This window comes from Sus scrofa, chromosome 2, assembly GCF_054392235.1.
Source record: "Sus scrofa isolate SSC_HxYL_T2T_F1_AM1 chromosome 2, Sscrofa_HxYL_maternal_Yorkshire_Landrace_v2.0, whole genome shotgun sequence".
NCBI lineage: Eukaryota > Metazoa > Chordata > Mammalia > Artiodactyla > Suidae > Sus > Sus scrofa.
In genome coordinates, this window is record NC_139384.1 from 93,685,276 (window position 1) to 93,710,959 (window position 25,684).

At 43.3% G+C, this 25,684-nt stretch overlaps 1 non-coding gene across 1 annotated transcript; it reads left to right on the plus strand.

Annotated features, from left to right (window-relative positions):
* Positions 1–24,253: 24,253 nt before the first annotated feature.
* On the plus strand, positions 24,254–24,326 carry TRNAR-UCG (transfer RNA arginine (anticodon UCG)). Its single transcript has one exon. It is a non-coding gene; the product is annotated as a tRNA-Arg (tRNA).
* Positions 24,327–25,684: the final 1,358 nt, after the last annotated feature.

A 25,684-nucleotide genomic window follows, 5' to 3' on the forward strand; every position in this document is an offset into this window, starting at 1 on the left:
CTTTGGGGAAAATAAGGATGATGACTCAGTTTTCCCAAAGTGTCCAGCCCTGAGAGCCCCAGACCAGACTGGCTTCTGTGAAGAGACCAGGAGAGCCACCCCACCCTGAATCTGCCCTCGTGTGTCCTGAGCTTCACAATCTCCTTCACATCCAGCCAAACCCCCTCTCCCTAGCAGCCCACATCCATGGGAAGGAAGCCTGGGGTGCAAAGACCCTTGTACATGTTCAGATGCCAGAGCGCCAAGAAGACACACACCCTTTGTGGAAACCCATAAGTTGTTGATCTATTAACTTAGAAAGACAAAGTACTGTGATTTTGCTAAATGATATATCATCTTGGATCTTCATCCCGATAAGCACATGCCCACATGTACACACACACACACACACAAACGCCTTGCAATGGAGGAGCTGCAACTCATTAACACTGTGTGTGAGTGTGTGTGTACACATGAGAGAGATTGAGGTTGGGAGAATGTTCATGTTACGGACACATCCATGAGTGGCAGGCACAGCCCAAGGAACACCAGTGTTCTGAGGGAGCCAGGTCTGAAAACACTAGAAAATGGCTGAGCTTTGTTCGGGGGTGGGGAGAGGTCATTCAGGTGACCTGGTAAGTGCTGCACACAGCTTGAAATCCATGCAATGTCATTTCTTGGAACCTCAGCTCTTCTTCCATGACACAGATTGGTTGGATTTGAGGCTCCTTTGGCCCTCCTCCCATTCCTGGGATCCCACTGATGTTGGTAGGCTGGGGCCTGGAAGGCTTTGGGGTAAAAACAAATGCTTTAAAGGGGAAATGCCAAGAGAGGAGGTTTATTAGGTGGGAATAATTTTATGATACAGCTCAGGACCTCACAGTGGTCTGTGTCTACAAGGGTGGCACTGTAATTACAAGGTATTTTAAAAGGAACTTTCCCAGCCAGGAATAATATAATTCCAGTCTTTTCTCCAAGCTTCCCAGTGCCTATGCACATGAGCTTATGAAGCCCCACAGACTTCCAGAATGGGTTGCAAGTATCATGGTATCCTTCAGGCAATAAAAGGAGCTGTGGCCACAGAGAGTTGCCTTTGTGCTCCCAGAGTTACCCAGGGGCTCAGTGGTCCTCCAGGGGTGGTCCAGGCCTCCCTGGTGTGGTCTGCAGGGGGCTTCCAGGGTTCTGGGGGCTGGTCTCCTGGAGTAGCTAAGCTTTGTCTCTGCTTATGCTCCAGAAGGGATTTATAATTTACTCATGCTCTCTCTTTCTGATAGTTTGCCAGATTTTAATGCCATTCTTCTTACTTCCCTTTGTGACACTGTCCGTGCCCATCCTGTGCCTCTGATGCTGAGCTATTGAAGATGTTAGGTGGCCTGAGTGTTCTCTGGTTCTGACAAAGTGGCCCTTTAGTCTAAAGTATCTGCTTCCCTGGTTCCTCCTGGCTTTTCATCAACATAATATCCTGTGATGCTGAATTTCATCGCTTCAAAGTTATCTCCTCTTTTGGTAACCATTGTTTTTCCTTCTCCAAAGGCAGATATGGTCAAGACATCATCCAGACTGTGTCTGGAAAGTCAAGGAAGGAAACTATGAAAAATAGATTATTTGTGAGACAAGGTTTTTTATTCAACATCAAGTTTTCATTTTAGTGAAAAGATAGAAAAATAACATACGTATGCCCACCCAGTCAGTTTATTAATAAGCACATTTGTTTTCCTTTGTTATTGGCTATTATTTCAAAGGCTCTTGAAAGTATGCACAGAGTCATGTATTGTTTTAAAGTAGTAACCCTCTGCAAAATTTTTACATTCAGATGTAAACTTCAAGCCATTGGCCTAATTTTTCAATTAAAAAACACTTCAACCACAAAAACCCAAGAGCCCCAGAACCTTTTCAACTTCTTTTGGCCTGTTTGTTTGACAATAAAATTTCACATCTGGGCTGACATGACTGGTGCCAAGTTCTAAACTAATACCGTTTCAAATGGAGGAGCTATTATGTTCAAACAAGAAGACCTGAGCTTCTAATGGACTTGCCTGGTAGCCCCTCATCCACCGCTTGCTGCTATGACAGGATAGCTCTGCTTACGGACCCAGATTCTTGCTCCAGACCATCTTCCTGGAGGGGACAGGTTGCTTATTCATTCCTTGTTTGTCAATTAGTTGTCAAGCAGGGCCCAAACATCCAGCTTTGCCATTATGTCACCTGTGCCCATAAGTGCTCCCATAGGCCTAGATGTGAGACCCAAGTCAACACAATCCAGTTCATTCCAACCCATCCTCCTTCTGAGGGCTTCTGCTCCCCTATTACTTCCTTCCTGCCCCTCTCTCCTCTGTGCATCAACAAGACCTCGTTCAAAACCTACCCTAAAGGGTCTGTAGCAAATAACCCCCACAAAGGCTAATGGCTCAAATGTGATCAAGTTTGCTTCTTTCTTGCTGATAGCAAGTGCAAAATATGTTCCTAATAAGCAGGCTGCTCTACCTCAATATGTTTGACACAGGGCCCCTGGGGGGGGCCTGGCCATCTGTCTCATGTGGCCTGACTCTACTAACTCAGTGTGAGGAGAAAGAACACGGAAGATCATATCTGGAGGTGTTTGAGGGCCAGGCCTGGAGTGTCATGTATCACTTCTGCTCACATTTCTTTAGTCCTGAGACCAGATTTAATCACGAAGAACCACAGTGGAGGGAGAGGAAATGGGATTGGATAATCCTGAGCTGGTCTCTGTCCCACCTTGGCTTTAGCCCTAAGGCTTAGTTTTATGGTACCACCTGTTCTCATCCTCCCCACCCCCCAATTGATAAGGGCCTCCAGCACAAGGACTAGAATGGAATCAAATATACCCTTTGTATTAATCCTGGTCTCTGGGGGAACGGATGGGTAAATTTTAGAGGAGTCATGGTGTAGACACATTTTATGAATCTTAGACCTTCTGATGGTGAGGACAGATGGTGAGGCTCAGCAGATGTAGTCATTAAGGTCATCTTCTGGACAACTGAAAAAGGGTTCTTGTCTTTTCTATTTATAAAATGAATATGTGCTCATTGTACACATTCAGGAAAATGCTGAAAATATTTTAAGGAAGGAGATTAAAAACCACCATAATCTTTTTTCCCAAGAGATGCTAACATTTTTCTTGCTTCTATACACTGATAGAATTTTTATGTGCATGAAATTTAAATGAGTGTGTGTCTGCAAAACTGAGATCACACTGTACAGTATATACTATTTTGTATACTATTGTGCAATTGGCTTTTTTACTTAACAGGCTGCATTATGAATGTCAATACTTGTAAAGAAAAACGGATTGGCATCATTTTTGTCTATATATTATTGTGTAGACATGGATGAGAATAATTGCAAATTCACTTATTTGAACAGTCAGATGGGATGCGCCATGAGACCTGGGATTATGTCCATTATATCTATCGGTTCATTCCCAGGGCAAGATACGATGTTTTGCTCATAGTAGATGCTCAGGGCATCTCTGATTAAGCTGGTCTTGGCAAGATCGAGAGCACCTTGCAGACCTTGGTGCACACACACCTTACATGGGGATCTTGTTATGAGTATGAATCTGAAGGGCTAGGTGGGCCCTGAGATTCTGCAGTTTCACCAGGCTTCCAGGTCATACCCATGTCACTATACACTGAGTAGCAAAGATCTAAGCAGTGGTTCTCAGTGGGGTAGGGGGGTGATTTTGTCACTGGGGGATATTTGGCAGCCTCTGTATACTGTTTTTAGTAGTTATGATGGATGGGGGCAGGGGGGGGGAAATGCCACTGGCATCCAGGGTTATAGAGGTCAGTGATTCTGCAATACGTTCCATAGCACAGCCCATACATAAAGAATTATCCTGCCCAAATCGTTAATAGTGACACTGCCAGAAACTTGGATCTAACTTTTCTCAACCAGTATTTCTCATCTGAACCACAGATAGAAAACTGAAATGGATTTGCGTGACTATTGTCTCAAGGATGGCACATAATGAGTACTAAACTAGATACACAGGAGATAAATTGATTGACTACATACAATGGATGCTTCAGGTAATTCCAGCTTAATTCTTTCCCAGAACCTAGATTTACAACTGGCTATGCTGCTATCTTATTTCAGGGATTAAAGGAAGTAAAAAAATCTTACAGTTTCAGAAAAAAAAAAAAAAAAAACTTACGGTTTCATTTTTTTCTCCCTTCCTCTTTCTCCCTTCGTCCTTCTTTCTTTTTGTGGAAAGAGGGATTGGAAATTATTGCTTGCACTCTAGACTTCCCTGAGGGCCAAAGAAATAACTTACTGGAAAAACAGAGAAATCTACAGAATGTATGGATAATGGAGTTAGAGGATATTCATAGGAGCTTCCTACAAAGCCATGGTCCTGATGTACCAATCTTAACACAGAGTTGCAACCAGTAAAGCCCAGTCTGGCCACCAAAAATTACTCCAGTTCTGTACGTAAGTTTCTTGAACAGTGTGAAAGAGATAACTGAACACAACCACATATAAAATGAAAGAAAACAAGCAAAACTTTAGTTTTCTTCATTGTTTTCATGTATAGACACCTATTTCCTCCTTTTCTTGATGCAAATGCCCCTCAATTCCTCTATCAGCCTTAAGACTCAGGCATTTTGTATTTCTCTCCAGTTACACTTAAACCTGTGTTTTTAAAGGCCAGAAGACCCAGCCTTGATGAGCATAATTTTCCTTGACGGGGGCACAAAAGATAGTCTCTACAAACAAAGCCAGAATTTTTCTCCAGAAGACAGGGGAGAGGATATAGATAAAGATATAGCTACAGATATAGTATTGGTTGGAATTTCTTCAGAGAAGTACAACCCATATATACACAAAACAAAGACTTGGTTCTCATGATGATGGAGGCCAAGAAATCCCAAGGGATTTCTGCCGTCCACTAACTGGAGACCCAGGAGAGCCAGTGGTGCATATTCCCCGTCTGAGGGCCAGGACCCAAGAGCTAGGAGACCTAAGGGTGTACGTTCCAGGCCTAAAGCTGGCAGCCTGCAGACCCAGAAAGAGCTGATTTTTCGGTTTGAGGCCAAAGGCAGGAAAAGACCAATGTTCCAGCTCAGCCATCAGCCTGGAGAGTTCCCTCCGAGGCCACCTTTTTTATTGTTCTATTCAAGTCTTCACTTGATGGGGTGAGCTCACCCATAGGAGGGAAGGCAATCTGCTGTATTCAGTCTACAAACTCAAATGCAGATCACATCCGGAAACACCCTCACAAACGTGCCTAGAATAATGTTTGACTCAATATCTGGGCACCCGGTAGCCCAGTCACATTGACACATAAAAATAACCATCCACAGATACAGATATACAGATATAAATATATGACATTGATAATATACATAACATTGGTCCTATCCCATTAGTATGCGCTTAGGAGAGGGTTGTGGGGCTTGGCTTCCATGAGTATCTCCATGCGGGGTTATTTCCGCTGACCTAAATTTCCTCCACAATTATGTCATTTTAAGCCAAGTCACCTTGCAGAAAGAGAGATTGTTCCGAGATTGTGTCTACACAGCACAACGCTCAGAGAAAAAAACTAAATGCCTTTAAGGTTGGAATGATCCCAACTATGACGAGAGGGTCATAGGAAAGTGATCTTTCTCAAAAAGGCTTCTGCCCTGAGTTGTTCACAAAGGCGCTTGGCCAAAGGAAAACCAAGCTCCTACTCCTCTCACCAAGCCCAGTGTTCGCCTGGGGATGAGGGGCTGTTTTCTGATTGGTCCTCCCAGAAGGATGTCTGTGGAGACCAATGGTTCTGTGTAGCCTTGGGCAAGTCGTTTCCTCTTCCTAGATAGGCTGGGCTTTTTGTAGCAGCCACCCTTCCCACCCAGGAAGTAGGATGTGCTTTGCTTCATTTTTCTCATCCTTAAAACAGGACTAGTAATCCCTACCAAGGATTTCTCCGATCATGAAAAGGGTCAGAGTTTTTGAAATGCCCCACACCTACTGTCTTAGAAACCCCAGCAGTTGGTGGCTCTGACACGGCACATGCAATGGGAGAGGAGCAGGAGGAGAGCAGGAAGGTGAGTGATGCTGCTGAGGGAGGCTGTTAAGGTGGTTACAGCCTATCTTCAGCAGGTGTACAGCCTCCTAGGTATAATTCCCTGTTAAACGCCTTACTGTTGTATGACCTTGAGCAGGTTGCAAACAACTCTAAGTCAGTTTCTGAGCTGGTAAAACAGGGTTGTTGGGGGATTAAGCTAGATACACAGGTGACAGACTCACATTGTACTTAACACCAAGTAAGTGCTCCAGACATATTCAAATCTAAAACACAACATGTTGATTTTCTAACAGATCTTGTACATCTTAGGGGAAGGCATAGTCCAGACTCATTGGAACAAGAGCAGGACTCTGTCTTAAAGAAACCCCTGGCCAAAAATCAGGGGACACACCTTCCTCCTTGCCTGACCTCAAATGAACAGTGTCTTAGTAGGTAGCAAATGAAAAGATTCTGAGTTCAAAGAAAGGGATGAGGCAGAAAGGATTTTCAACAAACTCTCTTAGATTGCCTTTCTACTCAAGACATTGTTAGGTAAAACTGCTCAGTCTTCTGCTGGTGAGATAGCTTGTCTTGAATAATTTCAAAGGATAGAGCAGATCTAGAGGATGCTCCCTTCTGAGAAGGTTCTCAGAGAAATAGGTCATTGAAGGTCATGCTGCGTGGACACAACCTCAGAACAGTTTTTCTCTTTGCAAAGAGAAAACCAGCTTCCATTACCAACAATGAGGATGACTGACAGATATGACACCCAGTTACAGCTCATCCCTTCCCATTTGGCACAGAGAGGTGCTTCCCTCTTCTTATGAATAGAAATGTTACGAAGTAGCCAGATGTCGGAATTATCATGAAACTGAGTAAGACATAAAGAATGGGGATTTCTTTCCCTCCTCTTCTACTTTATGTAAGTGACCTAGTGGACATACAATGGTGCTCCTAGTCTTGCGTGCACTTGATGGTGGGTTACCAAGGCAGAGGAAGGACGCGTTGTAATTTTGCAGTTGACCTAGCTGGATTGTCACAGGGTTCTTGTCACAGGACCAGACATATTAATGCTCCACAGTGACTCTGATGTGTGGTCAGGGTTGAAAATGACAGATTAAGGGCTCTTGGATGCTCAGGATGGTCCAGCCCTTCCCAACATGGGTCCTGTCTGCACTTAACCAAGTGCCTTGCTAGTCTCTGTCACATGGACGTTTGGTCCCTTCCAAGAAACTGAGACCTCAGTGGGGCCCAATAGCTTTGTTCCTCTGGGCTCCAGGTGTCTTGTATTTACCCTGGAGCAGAGCTGGAGTCCCCACAGTTATGTAAGCGAGCAGCACTTCCAAACATGACATTAGCTAGAGAATATTTGCTAAGCAAACTCACTGTGTAAATAAGATTAGAGGGAGGCAAGGAGTAGATTTAAATGTTACCATGCCTGAGGACAAACTGTGTTTGAGCATCTTCAAAGCATCCACTAATACTTACGTAATTTAAAATTAGTTGTACATCTGTCCTACTTATTCCACCAGACTGTGCCTTACTGACCTACGTATATTTGTATATGTAGCTGCAATAAAGAAGCCACTGCTTTTCCACTGTTCAATGATCTACCCATTTCATTTGTATCTCAGACATCCTCAGTGTAACCAGCCATATGGATTCAAATGAAATGACATGTTTGCTACTGCCCACATCTTGGAAACCCCAAACTCCCAATTGTTTGTAGGATGCCTTCCATGGTCCCCCCCATGTGTCTATGGAACGTCACGAAGAGTGACTTATATCCATCTGTGAATCAGCTTAGAGGCATTACACTCACAGCCCCAGCTCCCCAGGCTCAGCTTCCAAGAACCCCTGCCACCCACTGCTCTGACCTCCGCTGCCCCTGCCTGGGCCTGTGCTGTTTGCAGCTGTGGTCACCTGCAGACCCTGCCTCCCAGAGCCACATTCCTGCCTTTGACCTGGTCCCCTTCCCAAAGACCTCTGCCTGGCCAAGGTTCAGCTAATTCACCCTGGCCACCACCAGTGCTATCAGTCAGCACAGGACCATGACAGCTTCACAGTCTCCTGTAAAGTAGAAAGGAAAACATTCATTCCTTCTCTGTCTCCTTCTGATGGGCGGTCCCACAGCATGGTTCCTTGGGCTCGGGGTGATTACAAGGTTTATTGCAGCACCTGTCTGTTTATACACCCAGCTCCCATTCTTCAAGGAATGGACAAATGCCCCCAGGGAGAAGGGGTGGGAGGATTTCAGACCCAGAGACATGTTCCAGAAACATCTACTGTCTCTGGAGGGAGAAACAATACACAGCATGCAGAACTTGCTGTTTGGTTTGACTGGCCAAGCCATATTTATCCTTTCATCCCACAGTAAATTCTCCTTTGAGGAATCCACCTTTCTCCTGGTTCCCCACCCATCTCCCACCACTTAGCCCCTCCAAATACGTCCACACACATTTGAATCCCACGAGACTCCATTCAGGCAGCAGCTCACCCCGAATGAGGTTAGTCAGTTGGTGCAAATAGATTTAGAAGGTGTTGGGGATGGGATGGGACCAAGAAAGAAAAAAAAATGGGGCAGCATCTAGCACATTCTGCAATCAAATCCATATTTAGTAATCTCAGATTTTAGCTAGCCAGGACTCTTGTTATTCGTGAATCCATTTTAGTATTTTCTTCAATTAGTCTATTTGGGGAGGTCATGCACTTCAGAAGTCCATCTACTTATAAACTTCTAACCTGGGAGCACTAACAGAAAAACCCAAGAGTGTTGGGATAATAGTTTGAAAACTAAGGCATATATTTTTCACTGAGACCATCATTTTTAAAACGGAAATTGATGAGAAATGACAAGCACTTGCCTGTGAGATTATTTATTTAGTACAAATAATCCCAAAGCCCAGAGAATGAATAATACAATATGTAACATAATAATACAACATATAGCTATGTATTTTTCTAAAGGGTCTTAATTCCAAGTTACTCCGATTTCTTGTCTGTTTATTTAAAAAGCAGTTCCAAGAGAAGTGTGGAAAAATAATTAGTGAGAGACTAGAACATTTTAAGGTGAAGACTTTAAGCACTCCCTTCTTCCATCTACCTCTCCCCCCCACCCCACTGAATGAACACTTTCTAGGATGCTAAAGAATCTAGAGAAAGAGTTACTTGGATCTTGTCTTTGATTCTTTGGTTTTTCCAGCTACCATCTTGCTTTTAAGTTTTTATCTTTGCCTTTGGTTTCAACCATCACTCATACAAAAAAACGATGCTTTGATTTCTCTCTCCATCTGTGGTCTCTGCTGGACCTTGGATATGCGGCTCTCCAGAGCCACACCTAGTCCTTTCTACCTTCATATCAGACACAAGATCTAAAACCAAATGCATCCATTACTTTTTCCCCAAACTAGGTCTGTTTTAGAGACTTGTCCATTTTAGTCCATCATTCTATCTTTGTAATTTCAGTTACTGTGAGGAAACTTTTCAAAGGATGGGGAGGCTTTCAATATTTTTCCAAAAACTGAAGTCTTTTTTAAAAAAGTTGTTTTTTTCCCCCCAGGGCTGAGCTGGAAAGATTCCTATTTCTCTTATTCCTCTTCTGAGGGAAGGAACAAAGCAGAACAGCAAGCAGATGTGTGTGGTGGCTGTGGGAGAAAGTGTGAAGGAAGGGAGCTTCCAACTCTGTTGGCTGAAATGAGGAGTGGGCAAGGAGTCCAGCATCAGATGCCATTTCAGAATAAGATCAGTGGTCTAAAGCCATTGCTCCCACATTCCTAGCATCCCAAGGGGGGCAGGATGAGGGTGTGGTACCTCCCATGGATGTGACGCAGTGTTTCCAACCAGCATGGCCACTTGCAGATGGACACTAAGAATGTGGATGATATCACCAAGCCCAGTTGCTGCCATGTCCACCTTAGATTTTGCTCACAGCTTGGCTTATGCCTGGTACCGTAGCTGGCTGGGCCTGAGCACATTCTGTGCTTCCTGATCTTCTCCAGGCCATGCCTTGCTTCTCCCAGCCATTTACCCCTGAGTGGGAGCCTGCAGCTGCTGCTGCTTACAGCCTGTTTCCATGGTCTCTCTCCACGCCAAGGTCAAAAGCGGGAATGTGGACTGACAGCTGACACCGGCTGGCTTTGTCTTCTTGTAGAATGGAACATATGAGGGGGCAGCTGAACCATCTTAACTTTTCTTTTGACATTATTCTTCCAATGTCCACTTTTCTCTTAGTGGCTGAAAGCACATACTCTGTCACCAGGCTTTCTGGGTTCAAATTCTATCTCCAGCATTTTGCACACTGTGTAAGTTGAGAAAATTACTTAACCTCTCTGTGCTTCAGTTTCCTCTTCTGTTAGAAGGGGATAATAATAGTCCTCATAAGATGATTAAGAGAATTAAATAAATTAATATATGTAAAAAATTTAGACTAGCACTTGACCTATAATAAATGCTACCCATTATAGTTTTTATTAGTGAAAAGATGTTTACTCCACAGCAGTTCACTCCATATCATGATTGAAGTTCTATCATTTCTAAGAGGTATTTCCTAACAGTAGCAAACACTTTACAATTTTAAGGCAGGACATTCTCTATTTCACTAAATCCTGTGAAACAGACAAAGCAGAGGTTTTTGTTACACCTCGCTCGCAGAGGAGGCTCAGAGTTTTATTTTTTTACTCATTTAAAAACAATTTTTTTTTGGCTATGCCTATGGCATGCAGAAATTCCCAGGCCAGGGATCCAATCCATGTCACAGCAGTAACCAGAGCCACAGCCATGAGGATGCCAGAACCTTAACCTGCTGAGCCACCGGGGAACTCACATTGAGTTTCAATAGCTTGTCTAAGGTCACAGAATTTGCAAGTACAGTCAAAACTTAAATTAAGGCCATTTGACTCCAAGTTTCTTTCTGCTGTATCAGGCTGCCTCAGCTTTTATTGATCTGACCAATCAGTATTTGTTGAGTACAGAATTGGTAGTAGAACAGGTGCAATGAAATTGGGTGTGAGAAAGAAACAGCCACTAACAAAAAGATACGCGTAGACAAACTGAAGTACAGCCCTTTACACAAGAGCTGTACTCCTCAAGTGAATCAAATTTAATTGCAATAAAGTTAATAATGGAATGGATCCACTTTCTATTTAAAGAAACTTTTCTAAGAAGGTGACCTCCTAAAATCAGTCAGGGTTTGGTCAGAAAATCACCAATATTTTAGCAGGAAGGGATTTAAGGAAAGGAACAATGTGCCTATAAAACTATTAGAAGGGCTAAGGGTGTGGAAGTCACAGAGATCCTTTGCTGCTTTCAGAAGTTTGCAAAGTGCCTCTAGCGAGCTCTTTAGAAAATGGCAAATCACAGGCACTCACCTTGAAGCCACTGCAAATCTCACTCAATCTTTGCATAGTTTGCCTACAGCTTCCAGAGGAAAGTAATGGCTGATTCTTTCTCCATGGACATCTCATATCAGTGACTTTCATTGGCTACATCTGAACAAGAACTCTGCTGGCAAAGGAGTCTGGGAAATGCGGTTTCTAGGCTTCCAGCTCTGTGATAAGGGAACAAGCTTAGAAGGGCAAGGGTATTGCTGGTATCAATAAATACTATACCACACTCCTCCCATTGACTTATCAAATGCCCCATGATGGGGATGATTCTCTGCCTCACGTCCAGGAGGCTAAGTATTACTTAATGGAGACAGGTGTCACCACTGTCTATTCCCAAACACATAAAAGAGCTGAGAAATTTTCCTTGTTACCTTCTTAATGGCATTGAAACCCACCCAGATGCTGTTTGAGTGTATTGCTTTGAGACCATTGGGCCCATATGAAGGAAGCTGTCCGTCTGAGTCTCAGAAGATCTTGGGGTTGGGGATGTTGTCACTCCTGGTAGATGATAAACACATGGGTGATTTGCAAGCAGCAGTCAGGGAAAAGCCCTACACTGTGCATCACTGGTGGGGCTTCCTAGCCCTGGTGGTGGGTAGTGGTCCCTGGAATGGTGACCTAGAAACAAGCAACAGATCTCCGTGTTGTTTGTGGTGACCTCTCTCCATGACAGTCCTTTCCTCCCTTCAAGGTGCTTTGCCCGCCCCCCTCCACCAGCCCACCTGAAGCCTTCAGGGGCCTGTGCCCCACCCCACTCTCTCCCTCTTCCCAACCCATTCATTGTGAACCTCCAGGGTTAGGAGTCATTAGCCAGGGTTTCTCTCTGTCTTCTCCCAAATTCCAAGCTAACACAATGCCAGTTTCTTTTCTGTTTTCAAAGGCTTCTTCTCTCTAGACCAAACCTGCTCTAACAAATAAAAAATGTTGGCTTTCATAACAATTGTTCCTGGTATGGGCTGCAAGCGCTTACTCTGAAAGTCAGAACATGTACATCAAATATTTCTCTCTGAAAATATTTCTAAAAACAGACACACACTTATATAGTCACTTGATTTATGACAGAGGCACAATTGAATGAGGAAAAAATCATCTTTTTTCATTAGTCATGTTGGAACAATTAGGTATCTGTATGAAAAAATTAACCTTGACCCCTACTTCACACTAAAATATTAATTCAGGATTGACAGTATTTTTGAGTGTGAAATGAATAAACATCCTAAAAGAAAAAATAGAAGAATATCTTCATGACTTTGGCCACAATTTTTAAAAGTCAGGACATAGAAGAAAAAGTTTATGGAGGTCCCGTCATGGCTCAGTGGTTAATGAATCCGACTAGGAACCATGAGGTTGCAAGTTCAATCCCTGGCGTTGCTCAATGTATTAAGGATCTGGCGTTGCCATGAGCTGTGGTGTAGGTTGCAGGCATGGCTTGGATCCTGCATTGCTGGGGCTCTGACGTAGGCCAGTGGCTACGGCTCCAATTCGACCCCTAGCCTGGGAACTTCCATATGCTGTGGGAGCAGCCCAAGAAATGGCAAAAAGACAAAAAAAAAAAAAGTTTAAAAAGTGGACTTCATTAAATTAAGAGCTTATATTCTTTAAAAGGCACCAGTAAGAACAAGTAAGGGTAAGCCAGAGACTGGAAGCAGACATGTGCAATGCTATCTATGTCTAGTAAAAGATTGACATCCATAATATATAAAGAAGGCCTATGAATCAATAAGAAGAAAGTTGAGTGAAAGAAGCCAACCAAAAGGAGTATATATTCTAAATAGCATTTATATGAAGTTCAGGAACAGGCAAACAGGTCTGTGGTGATGGAAGTTAATATAGAAGTTACCTCTTGGAGTGGGTGGGTGTTGACCAGGAAGGGGCCAAGAGAGCCTTCTAGAATTTGTGGCAATGTTTATGTCTCGATCTGGGTAGTGGTTGCATGCATATATACATTGGTAGAAACCCACTGAATCATGTTCCTGAGACAAGTGCACTTACTGTAGGCATGTTATACTTCAACATAGCAAGAAAGGAAAAAGACCCTATTGGGGAAATTTAAAAGACAAACAATAACTATTTCTGTCTCTTTTTTTCTTCTTATAACAATTTAAATTCTTCTCCCAGGGAGTTCCCCAGTGGCCTAGTGCATTGAAGATCCAGCGTTGTCACTGTTGTGGCTCTGGTTGCTGCCATGGCATGGGTTTGATCTCTCGCCCAGGCACTTCCACTTGCCCTGGATGCAGCCATAAATAAATAAATAAATTCTTCTCCCAGAAATGTATATACCTCTGACTGAATTGGGGAAAGGCCACAAACAAGAGAGTCTGGAAAAGAAAAGAGCACACATTAGTTTTGCTGTTGTTCCATTTTTCTTCTGTTCTTTGCTACCTGTGGAGAGACATATATACTCCAGAATAGGGGGTGGAAGGGAGAAAGAAGACAACCCTACCAGTCAGGCTGCTCTGTACATCCCTCACGCCCAGCATAGTGCTTACCACACACAAGAGTAAATGGGTATTTGCTAATTTCTGGATTGAGTTTCTAAGTAGACCGGGCCCCGTTAAAGCCCAAAGAAGCAAGTCTGATTGCATGAAGGGGCACTGGCTTCTTTCACAACATGCCCTAGAGTGGACTTCCCCCTATGAGGCAGAGCTTGGCTGCCGTGCTCTCTTAGGTTAGTGCTCAGCTTCATCTTGGCCAGGGACAGTCTCCTGATGGAGACTCTGGGGCTCACCTGATCGCTGCCTCTCTAGCCCAGGAAAGTCCCTTCTATTAAAACTTCCTGGCAGGCCTCCCACTTCCTCTCCTGCTCTGCTTGGTGGCCTCTAGGTAAATTCCATGTGCTACATTTGATCAATCCTGGCCTCAGCAGACAAGCTTATCTCAGTCTGGCCCCAGACTTAAAAGTACCCACCCTTTACATTTGGGGCCATCCATCCTGCATCTATAGAAATGAACATTCCCTCCCATGAACTAATAAATATCTGGAAGATCTCAAGGAATGAACCTTGGCTGACCCACAAGTGCACATCTGAGGAATCCCTCCCTTCCGCGCTTTCTGTGGAGCTGAGCGAGTGGTCTGAAAACCCTCGAACACTTTTGTGAACCATAAATTCAGAGAACTGTTAGTTTGGGGATTTGAGGAACAGATTTCAGGAAGTAGCAAGGAATAATCGTGTTTGGGGTCATTTCATCATTGGCCATCCCCAAGAGTTTACATATGTTCTCTGCCTGTTTCCCTACAGATCTGCATTTCCTGTTGGAAGGAAAGAAACCAAGCCAGTCTTCAATTTGCAAAGGATATTAATCAAAATTTTATTTCAAGTGACAGCTCTTGGTAATGTGGGGATAGCTCTGACGTTCGCAGAAGATCAATTCTGTCTGTTTGAATGTGAATGTAAAGCAATGTATGTCCTCTCGGCATAAAGAATCATCTTGTAAACACATATTCCTTTCCCATATGGCACATCTTTCCAGCCCTTGTTATGTGTGCATTCAGAGGAACAGAAAGCAGTAGCTTTGAGCTGCATGACCAGATTCATGTTATTTTAAGAACCTCAGCTCAGAGTCACACTTAAAGTGGATAGGTTTTGTGTCTTGCAACTGTAAAATGGGGTTTCTTTTCTTGATGGATTTATTTCAGCATTGCAATGGGATGGAATAAATGACGATAGTGATAAGTAGGGAGAGAATCATTCATTCTTCTTTAGGTAGAATTTACAGAATCTGCAGGTTTGGGGTTCTAGCCTGGAAGCAGAATCCTCTGGTGTTTGAACTTATTTATTTTGGTCAAAAATGTGACTGCAGGGGAAAAAGGATTAGAACATTTTTGGAATGATTTCCTAAAGCATCTTAGACATCAAAAGGGTTATACGAAGCAAAAGTTTAATGATTTAATGTAAATGAACCAGAAATAGACATTTTGCATTTCCTTTAGGAGTACACAGGGCTTAAATTAAAGGGGAAATGCTTACAGATAGGGTTTCTAACTTTATTAAATCACAAATGTTTCTAAGACCAATTCTGTGCTGGATAGGATTAAAACAGAATTGCTTGGTTTTCCTAAAAAATAGTAACCTGTTATCTTTTTATCACATAGAATTCCATACTAACAGTGATTAGATCAAATCATCTCTACCCATATTGAAATGCTGAGGCTACCATAGTGATAATACACTTAATTTTTTTTTCATGCAAAATTGCAACATTATAGCAACTCTGAAAAACAAAGACTGAAACATGGCTATCAGCAGAATGACAAGGATGTGTTAAGGTGGAGATCACAAGCTCAGGGCCCACGGCTGAATCTATTCTGCCCTTGTGTTTTATTTGGCTCAGAGAGCATTCAAAATGTTTTTGAATGATTTGCCAACATTTAAATAATCAGTTGATGTGATCAAAGGTTAAGATTTCTGGTTTCTCTGGACAAGTAGAAAACCTGGCTCCAGTGACCCTAACTGCCTCCATGATTGACTCCATCAGCAGGAACTGAAGCCAGGCTGCCTCTGCAGAAATCAAATTCTCCAGCATGCCAGAGCCTACTCCTGGGCTGCTTCAAGCAGCCACATCACCTGGCCCCTCTAACTCTGGGTATGACCCTAACTGAAGAGTAGGAGCAGAATGTAATACCCCTTGAAAACTGCATCCCTTTTAAAAAGATATGGAGCATTTCTGCTCTATGTTCTTCAGATGGAGTATCAACTTTGGATTGGTCAAGGTTTGAATAATTCTCAAAAGCAAGTTCTTTCCTTTACTGACACTTGTTCCCTGATCTTCCAGCTGACTGTTTGTAGACCCTTCATTGAAGGGGCAGGAGAACCTCAGGGAGCCATGTTTCTGGTTAGTACTTTAGCTTGTGATCCAGCCGATAGAAGAGATGGCCCTTGAAACTCAAACTGACTCATGGAATTATCTGTGACAGTTATTTCTTCAAGTCCTATCCTCCAACCCTGAGAATTGGGAGCTACTCTGCTGGGCTCTTTAATCATTACCTGGAATCTTTGGTAAACACAAGGTAACAACTGGTTCTGCTGGCCCAAGTTTTTGATTGGTTTGGGCATTGTCCTAAGGAAGACAAAATAATGGGATCAAGTATGACACAAACCAGTGACATAGTATGACCACAGAAATAGCCTTAAATTAAGTCAACTACCTTGCCTAAGGTGGTTATTTTAAGGAAAGCAGAGGTTAGAAATTGAACCTGAATCACTATGCCAGCCCACCATCATCATGAATAAATAACTAAAAGCCCAGTTGTAAGCAGAGAGATCTCATTTATACTTGCTTCATCCCCTGATTTGAGTAAAATAGCTAAGGCTAGGCAATATGTCCCGTTGCAACTCATAAGGCAGCCACTGATTATGTCTCAGAATCAGTCCACTGGATAGAAGAATCATACAACCACTGGGTTATGCCTTAGAGCGCTTAGGTCAAGCTGACACATGATTTCAGTAGGACTTGGAGCTAAAAACAAAAGTTGATGTCCAGTGTTTGCCAAGATTCACCTTCCCGGCATGACAAGAGTCCCTATTCAGTCCCAGACTCCTTTCTCTCCAGCTAAATGCAGATGAGACTCACCATCAGCACCACCATGAGAGGATGAATTTACCTCCTCTGCTCGTGCATCTTCTTGATCTTTCTTGGGTTCAAATCTTACAAATACTTCTCCCTAAAAAGTTCTTTGGAATTGCCTCTTCTCTCCATTATGCAAAACTCAGCTGAGGGGCAGACCTTGCTGTTCTTTCTCAATAAGAATCCTGGGGGCAGGGCAGAAAGTTTAGTGTGGAAGTGAGTTCCCAAGGAGGTTAGTTGTTGTGATTTGCTGTCACAATTGATGACATCTGCTTCCCCATTCTAGATGTATTCAACAAATATTTATGGACCACATATTCCAGGGCAGATATAATGCCTAAGTGAGGGCACTTATATTAATCAACTATTTCTCAATATCTCCAGGGATAGGAAATGAAGCCCTCACTCTGCCACCCCGGTTAATATATGACCTTTCACTTAGTGATATAGTTTCTCATGACTTGTAAACATTTTCCTACTTATTCACAACATATCTATTGTCCTAACAGTTGATTGATTTCTCATTTCTTTTCCTAAAAATACTTTTCAAGACCATAACATGGGTAGCAATCAAATCACCGTTTTGATGCCTTTTGATTTTTCTTTCAAATGAATTAAATCCATGTAGCAGGGATGTTTTTGGTAGGTATCCTATCCCCTAATGGAGAAATAAGATAAATCCATTGTTATTTTAAACATTTTGTTTAAATATCCACCCAGATATGCAAACTTGTTCCTTTGTTGTTGCCAGTCTGTAATGTGTGAGCTGCCCATATCTCAGTGATGATGTTTTCATTGTCAGCTCTCCCAGTCTGTCTTGTAGTTACCATAGTTGCCCAAGAGTTGAAGAAGGATCTCCATAAGACAAGAGTTTCCAGCTCCTTAAACTACCAGCTAGGAATCAGATAAGGAGGCACAACACTACTGTGGTGGTGTCCCCACATGACAGGGACATAGTAGCATTGTGCTGGTGAAGGTGATTCTGCCTCCTCATAACTCCAATCTACGGTCTGATTTTAATGATGCTCTTTGGGCATCCACAGGACTTTTCAGCAAAGATACCTTGCAGGGCCCTTCTACAACACAAATGCATATAAAGAGAGGAAGAAAATTACAGGAAATGTTGGACACCAGAAACTTGAGCACAAAAAAGCCTAAGAGATGTGTAAAGAGAATATTCTTCCACTCTTCCCTCAGGATGGATACATGTTTACTTCGAGATGCAGTATCTTGACATGGGATCTGATGTACTGCCAGTTACAGTGAAGCTACTGACCAGTGATTTTGGTTAAAGATGAAACTTAGAAACAATATGCATAGAATGTTGATAGAATATTGACATATGTGATTAGTATTTACTACTTTGGACCCCAAACTCAATATATTTAGCCTTGTTTTTATGAACATAGCTTTTGCTAAAAAAAAAAAGTCACGTGATAAGTGCAGTGGAGACAAATGTGCAGGTGAGAGGCCCTGGAAGCAATTTCAATACCACACAGCATGAGGAGGATGAGCACATGATATTTCAGCTCTGCAGTCTGCAGCCCCAGCTTTAAGCCTGAGCAATAGTCTGGCCAGCCACCAAGAACTAGACTTAATTTTTACCCTTGAGTATAAATTAGTCCAGCACACTGACTGCAGCTCAGACTCAGCTTCCCTGAGCCCCACCATGCACTGCAGCCAGGTCTCTTAAGCCCACCAGCTAATTAAGTTCACTTCCTGAAGGGAAAATTCCAAATGCATGGGGATCTTGTAATGGGTTATAAGTGAGATGCTACTGAGATGGTAGGTAAGAGGGGTCCTACCTTCTCTAGAAGTCTGATATGATTTATAATTTTTTAAGTATGCATATCTTGAACACATACAGGGTGTAACTCATGTCTAAAACATAGCACTTCCATTAAATATTTATCTTTTATTGGAAAAGGCTGTTAAAGGAGAGAATTGTGTTTATCTGTCTCAGCCAAAGAAAATGTTCAACCCCAAACTGTTTCAGAAGTGTTGGGCCAGTTCATGCGAATATAATTAGATTACTGACTCCCCCCCCTCCTTTTTTTTTATTGAGAGGAGACAAAGACACCATCCTGATTTGTTACCTTTCTTGCATGGTGGGAAATTCAAGAGTAGAGTTATAGTCAGAACTGAAAAAATTACATGGAAATGAATCGCAGTACCCCAGCAAGAAACCTAAAAAATATCTGAAACATTGCCGTTAGGAAATAGTGTAGAAAAAAAGAAGTCATCCACAAAATCTGTGTCAGAGATTTAGGGAAAATATCAATTACTTTTCATTGGTACAATTTTACACTAGCTATCATGGGGAGTGTGATGACAGCTCTTTGTCCTTGTGACAGCCTCATCAGGAAATACAAACACATGATTGATGTTAGAATTGATGAGGAAGACACCAGTGATATGGTGTCAGTTGGAGGGGAGAACTAAGTGGCAGCCCACCTAAGCCCAGTGACTATCTCTTCAAACAATAAGAAGTCTAACTGGGAAAAGGACCCAGGGAGCCTCTCTGCAGACCGAAAAGGGGGAACTTGTGCAGTCAATAGAAAGGCTAAATATAGCTTAAGTTTGATAAATTAGAGATGGAGACTGAAACCAGTCCATTGAGGGGCCAAAGAGATGAATTGTTAAAAGTTGATGAAGAAGAGAATAATCACATTCCCAGCACAGCAGCCATCAGAAAAGGAAAGCTCGGAGAGTAGGCTGAAGGATAAACCCATGATGATGTTGCCTCCTTGGCAGATGCCATGTGAAAGGCACAGTGCGGGGAAGGGTAGCTTGGCTGTACAGGCCTCACCTGGGGGGTGAGCTGATGAAAGCAACGGACACTATAAAACATTTAAGGAACCGATGCACAGAGAAAATTGAAAATAAATAAGTATACCTAGGGCAGAGGAGAGAAGGCTGATAGGTGGGGTTTTTGCAAGCCCATAGGTACTCCACCCAGTATTGTCTATAGATTGAATCAGTAGATAAACCGTCAGGTTATTATTTTTCAAATTCATGCACATGGAAGTATGAGGGTATCAGGAACTGTGAGGAGTCTGAGATTTTACCCTATTTACAAGCTATCAAGTTAGTTTCATGGATGCTAACAGACTCCTGGACCAGAGACATAGAACATTTAAGTACTTGTAGCGATAGTTGAAACTAGAGTATTACCATTTTCCTGTGTCAGTTTTTTGAGACCCAAGTCCCATGGGAGTGACAGGAGGAGGGCCTGGCTACACCTGCACACATAGTGGGTTATCTTGCAGCAAAAGGATCTTGAGTTTAGGAAACCTGGATTATTAGAGAGCGCAGCGAACAAACCTTCCCCTGGCTCCAAAGGAAGATATTATCTCTATCCTCCAAGACTGTGTTTGTGAGATTCATCCACCTTGTTGCATGTCATTTGGGATTTGTTTTTTTCACAGCTGTGTAGTATTCCATTTGTAAACATCCCATAACTTACTTGTTTTAATTTATTCTGCTGTCGATGGCCATTTGGCTAGTCTTCAGTTTGGGGTTGTTATAAACAGTGTTGCTATGAACATCATAGTATGCGTCTGCTGATTAGCATATGAATGGCTTACTGTCGGAAACATCCCTATGGATAGAACTGGGTGGGTCATATGGTAGGTTTCTATTTAACTATCATAGATGTTGCCAAAGATTTTTCCAAACTGGTTGCCACAATGTACACTCCTTGAAGTATATGAAAGTTCTAGTAGCTCCATAGCCTTGCCAACAATTGATATTTTTCCCATCTTTTTGTATCAGCCATCCTGGTGGCTGTAAATGGCTATCAATGAATATTAAGCTCAATTTCTTTAAACATGGAGCAATTTTATTTTTCTAGCCCATGCTTTCAACCATGCTGTCAAACCCTACTTTCCTATCCCTTAATGGTATCTTGAAAAAAAATCTCATAACTTTTAGGCCTTTTTCACTTACTAAAATTCAATTTGAAAAAAAAAATAAAAATAATAAAAAAAATTTTAAAATGAATTTCCTGTTGTGGCTCAGTAGTAATGAACCCAACTAGTATCCATGAGGATGCGGGTTTGATCCCTGGCCTCGCTCAGGGTAAGCATCCCGCATTGCCATGAGCTGTGGTGTAGGTCACAGATGTGGCTTGGATTTGGCATTGCTGTGGCTGTGGGGTAGGCAGGCAGCTGCAGCTCTGATTCTACCTCTCACTTGGGTACCTCCATATGCCACAGATATGGCCTTAAAAACAAAACAGGAGTTCCCGTATTGGCGCAGTGGTTAACGAATCCGACTAGGAACCATGAGGTTGTGGGTTCGGTCCCTGCCCTTGCTCAGTGGGTTAACGATCCGGTGTTGCCGTGAGCTGTGGTGTAGGTTGCAGACGCGGCTCGGATCCTGTGTTGCTGTGGCTCTGGCATAGGCCGAGGGCTACAGCTCTGATTCGACCCCTAGCCTGGGAACCTCCATAAGCCATGGGAGCGGCCCAAAGAAATAGCAAAAAGACAAAAAAAAAAAAAAAAAATTTGTTTAGTTTGTTTCCATTTAAATTTCCAGTCTCCATCTGATTCAGAGCTCTTTCCCTTTTCCAGTCCAGACGAGTCTTGCAGCCTTAGAGGCTTAGAGTAGAGAGGTGTGTGATCTTCTCTTTAGAGACCACCCTCTCCTACCTTGAATAGTTTCTGGCTCTGGTTTGGGGTCAGGGAAGAGGGTAGGGTTTTTTAAATATCTTGCTCATTAGCCATGTGAGCTGACAACCATCACCTTTTGCTTGTGTCTGCTTTTCTGGCTATCACTAGTTTTTTGTTTTTGTTTTTGTTTTTTGGTCTTTTTGCCTTTTCTAGGGCCACTCCCGAGGCATATGGAGGTTTCCAGGCTAGGGGTCAAATCTGAGCTATAGCCGCCAGCCTATGCCACAGCCAGAGCAACTCAGGATCCGAGCCACGTCTGCAACTTACACCACAGCTCATGGCAACACCGGATCCTTAACCCACTGAACAAAGCCAGGAATTGAATCCGCAACCTAATGGTTTTTGGTCGGATTTGTTAACCACTGTTCCACGACAGGAACTCCTGGCTATCACTGGTTAATAGGGAATATCCCTAGTTCCCAGCACAGAGCTTCGGAAACTCTTGGAATTTCCTGATTAATGAGAATGTCTTTGTTATGCTAATGAGGTGATTCTAGTACGTTCTTAGATGGTTTCAGAGTGGAGGCTGATCCCCAGAAAGACCAATCACATGATTAGAGAGTTGGAACTCTCATCTGGTCTGACCTTTGAGAAGGAAGGAAAAGTTAGACATTGAGTTAAATCACATGGTACAATGATTTAAGCCATCATGGATATGCAATGAAGCCCCAGTAAAAGTTCTGGACACCAATGCTCATTGGAGCTTCCTGGTGGGTGAAGACACTGATGTCTGGTGATGAGTCCTGATTCCACGAGAAGAGGGCATAAAAGTCCTGCATTCCCTCCCCAACCTCTCATGTGTCTTTATAATAAAACTATAGTCCTTAGCATAGTCCTTTTTGAGTTCTGTGACTCATTCTAGGGAATCATTGAATCTGAGGGGGTTGTGGGAAGCCCTAAAATTGTAGCCAGTCAGTCAAAATTGTGGGTGGCCTGGAGACCCCACATGCAGCTGGTGTCTGAAGGAAGGACAGTGTTGCTAAGGACAAGGTCCTTAAACCTGTAGTGTCTGATGCTACGTCTAGTGGTTAGTGTCAGAACTGGATTGCAATACGCCCCTGTCTGGGTAGGAAACAAAATAGCTGGCTCATCACCAATCCTCTTATGGCCTGTGCTGGAGGCTGGTGTGGTTGTGGAATTGCACATTGAGCTCAACAGAAGCCCATGAGGCATCCTATGATATGAAAGATCTAGCTCCAGTTTGAACAATTTCATCTCCTCCGGGTCTCAAACCAGCAGCTTTCCCCATCAGCCTGTTACTGCTAGAATACCCTGGATGGGACAAAGTTCTCTTAGGTGAGAAGGTGACAAGGCAGGTCAAGTCCAGGTCCCTTTCTCTGCATCCTTGAGACCTCTAGGAACTTCACATGACTGCCAAGAGTCAGTTCCTCCCACTTTGCCATCCCTTTTATGATGGCATAGGGGCAGGGCATTCAGCCCTTTGGCCAAGCCATGTCCAGTCTGGGTTATGGAATGTCAGTCACCCTTTCCCGTAGGAAGTCCTGAATCTTTATAAATAATTCCCATAGGGCTTCCCTACTCCCTACTTGAATTAAGGAAGGGAAATCATGTCCCTATCAAACACCCATCCTCCCTGCCCCCCATCCTTTTATATGGGCTATGGAGGGATTCTTGACTGGTGCTATTGGGGCTCACTCTTCGAGCTGTTGATAAAATCTGCGGGGAGGGGCTCACCAAGCTGAGAAGCTCTCACTGGAATGTAAGGGTTCTTGGAATCTCTTGTTTTCTGCTTTGGGCCTCAGCCATTATTCCTGGACATTATTCCTCTTATGAATTAACAAACAAACATAAACAGGTCAGGTCAATCAACACGTATATTTTGAACACCCATTTCATGCACTAGACTATAGAATGAAAATGGAAAAAAGGCACATGGTTGGTTATGAGAGACCTGAGTAGGAAGGATAAATATCTCCAATAAGAGATGGGACTTGGAAATTGTAGATAAGAGAGAATTGGTCTTCTGAGGGGACTATGTGTAATTCTATGTTGGCAGTTTATTCCACTTTCTTTCTCTGCTTCCTCTATTGGAGCAGCACTAATTGCAGGCAGGGGAAGGTAAACCCTGCATAGCTAAATTGGATTATTTTTATTGTTTCCACAGGAACCACACCATGTGGGGAATGTTTGTTCAGGGCCTGTGCTGTGTTTGTATTCATTTCATTCAATTGTCCACAAGAGTGATTGAATTTTACATCCTATAACTTTAATACCATGAAATGTGCTTGAAGTACATTGATTTTAAACAGGATATGAATTTCAAAACTCCTGAGCTTCCCACTTCCTTGTGTTCTGTCATTATTTTATTTAGTTGATCTTCCCTCTTGATCTCCCATTCAGCTTTTTTAAAAGATAAAAGCCTGAAGTCCATTAGCAAACTGCTGCTGTATGAATTGGGACCTCAGCCTTTGTGCCTGGTGGCTGTCACCCTGTTGAGGAGTTTAATGCAGTGGTGCTTCTGTTCCTTCTGGATCCTGGGAGAGAATAGGCCAGCAGGTAGTGGAAAGTCCTGGTCGGAACAGGGAGGCACGCTGTGGCCAAGCAGACACAGTCCTCCCCAGCTGGAGTCACCAGCGCCACTGGACCTAATCATCACATTGCAGCACAGCAGGGAGTGTGACCACGTGGCCTAATGGATAAGGCGTCTGACTTCGGATCAGAAGATTGAGGGTTCGAGTCCCTTCGTGGTCAGCTCCCTTTTGATCTCAAAAGCAGGGGGAGGATTATGGCTTATCCTGGGCTCAGTTCAGGGACCACCATTTAGCAGCCCAATGACCTAGGAAATTTGCTTCCCCTTTCTGCCCCTCCATTATATGATAAATACAATGGTGATAAAAATACCACCTCCCTAACAGGGCTGGTGAGCAATCCTGCGCATAAATCCCTGAGGGCAGTGCCTGACACATAATGCACGTAAGAAATACGACAAGCTATTCTGAATAAGGGGGTGGGGCAGGAGTGGAGAAAAAAATGTCCTTAGAAAATGTGTACAGAGCCGCTACGAATTTTATAAGCTCTGTAGCATTTTTGTGGACCGTGCTGTCTCCAAGAGGGATATACGACTTTTCATTAGGTTGGGGGCCTTCTCCGTGAAGGAAATTATCTCATCAGGGTTTGCGTTCCGAGGCTGCAGTGCTGCTGCTGTTGATTTAGCTCGCTCACCAAGCCACACACCACGCAGCCGCATTCATCGCTCTCTGCATTAGCTTATTAATCCTCCAGCTATTCCTCTAAGGTTCAAGGGCATATTGACTTTCCAGAGGAGGCACCAAGAGGTAGAACAATGTGCCCCAACTGGGGTGGAAAGGAAGTGGCTGAGTCAGCTGGGTTTCTCCTGCACCCACCCCACTTGGAGGTTTCATTTACACCGAAGACTTTTCTCCCAAAGACAGATGTTTTAAGTGTAGCCATTTTATTTGCTAAGTGAGAAAGAAGTAGTGAGAATCAGAGCGCCTACACTGACCGGTGATCACTTTTGGCTTTTAGTCCCTCCCCTGCCCTCACCGCCCTATGACTGGGTACAACGAGTTCCTAAGTTTCCAGCCCTCGTTCCCAGGTCTCTATGATGCAGGATGGGATCCGAACAATCTCTGTGTTGCCTTCCATGGCAAACACTTCAGGGTTCAAGCTTTTGGAGAGAGGAGATGGCCCCTTGTGATGATCTGAAGATCTTATTAAATAAGAAGAAATTTTACTTTAAGAATTATCTTTGTAATTAGGTAATATGCAATTTTTGACCCAGGAGCAAGTGCCAGTTGAGGACTGCCCCAGGGCATCTTTAGACCTAAAGAAAGCGCAAGGCAAATCATCAGAGGGTGTCTCCACAGCAAGAAGGCTGAGCATTCCAGCCTGGGCCCACCCTGACCCTTTTGGCTTTATCCAGATGCTATGGGTGGCACCGCTTCCTGCAGAGCTTCCTGGCAGCTGCTGCCCTTGGAGCACTGGGTCTGACTGTTGCCAAAGCAGCATTTGGCTCCAAACACTCTTTTCAGCAAAGGCAGCTCTCTTTTCTCCTCCCAGGCAAATGTACAGCTGGCTTAGGGAGCACC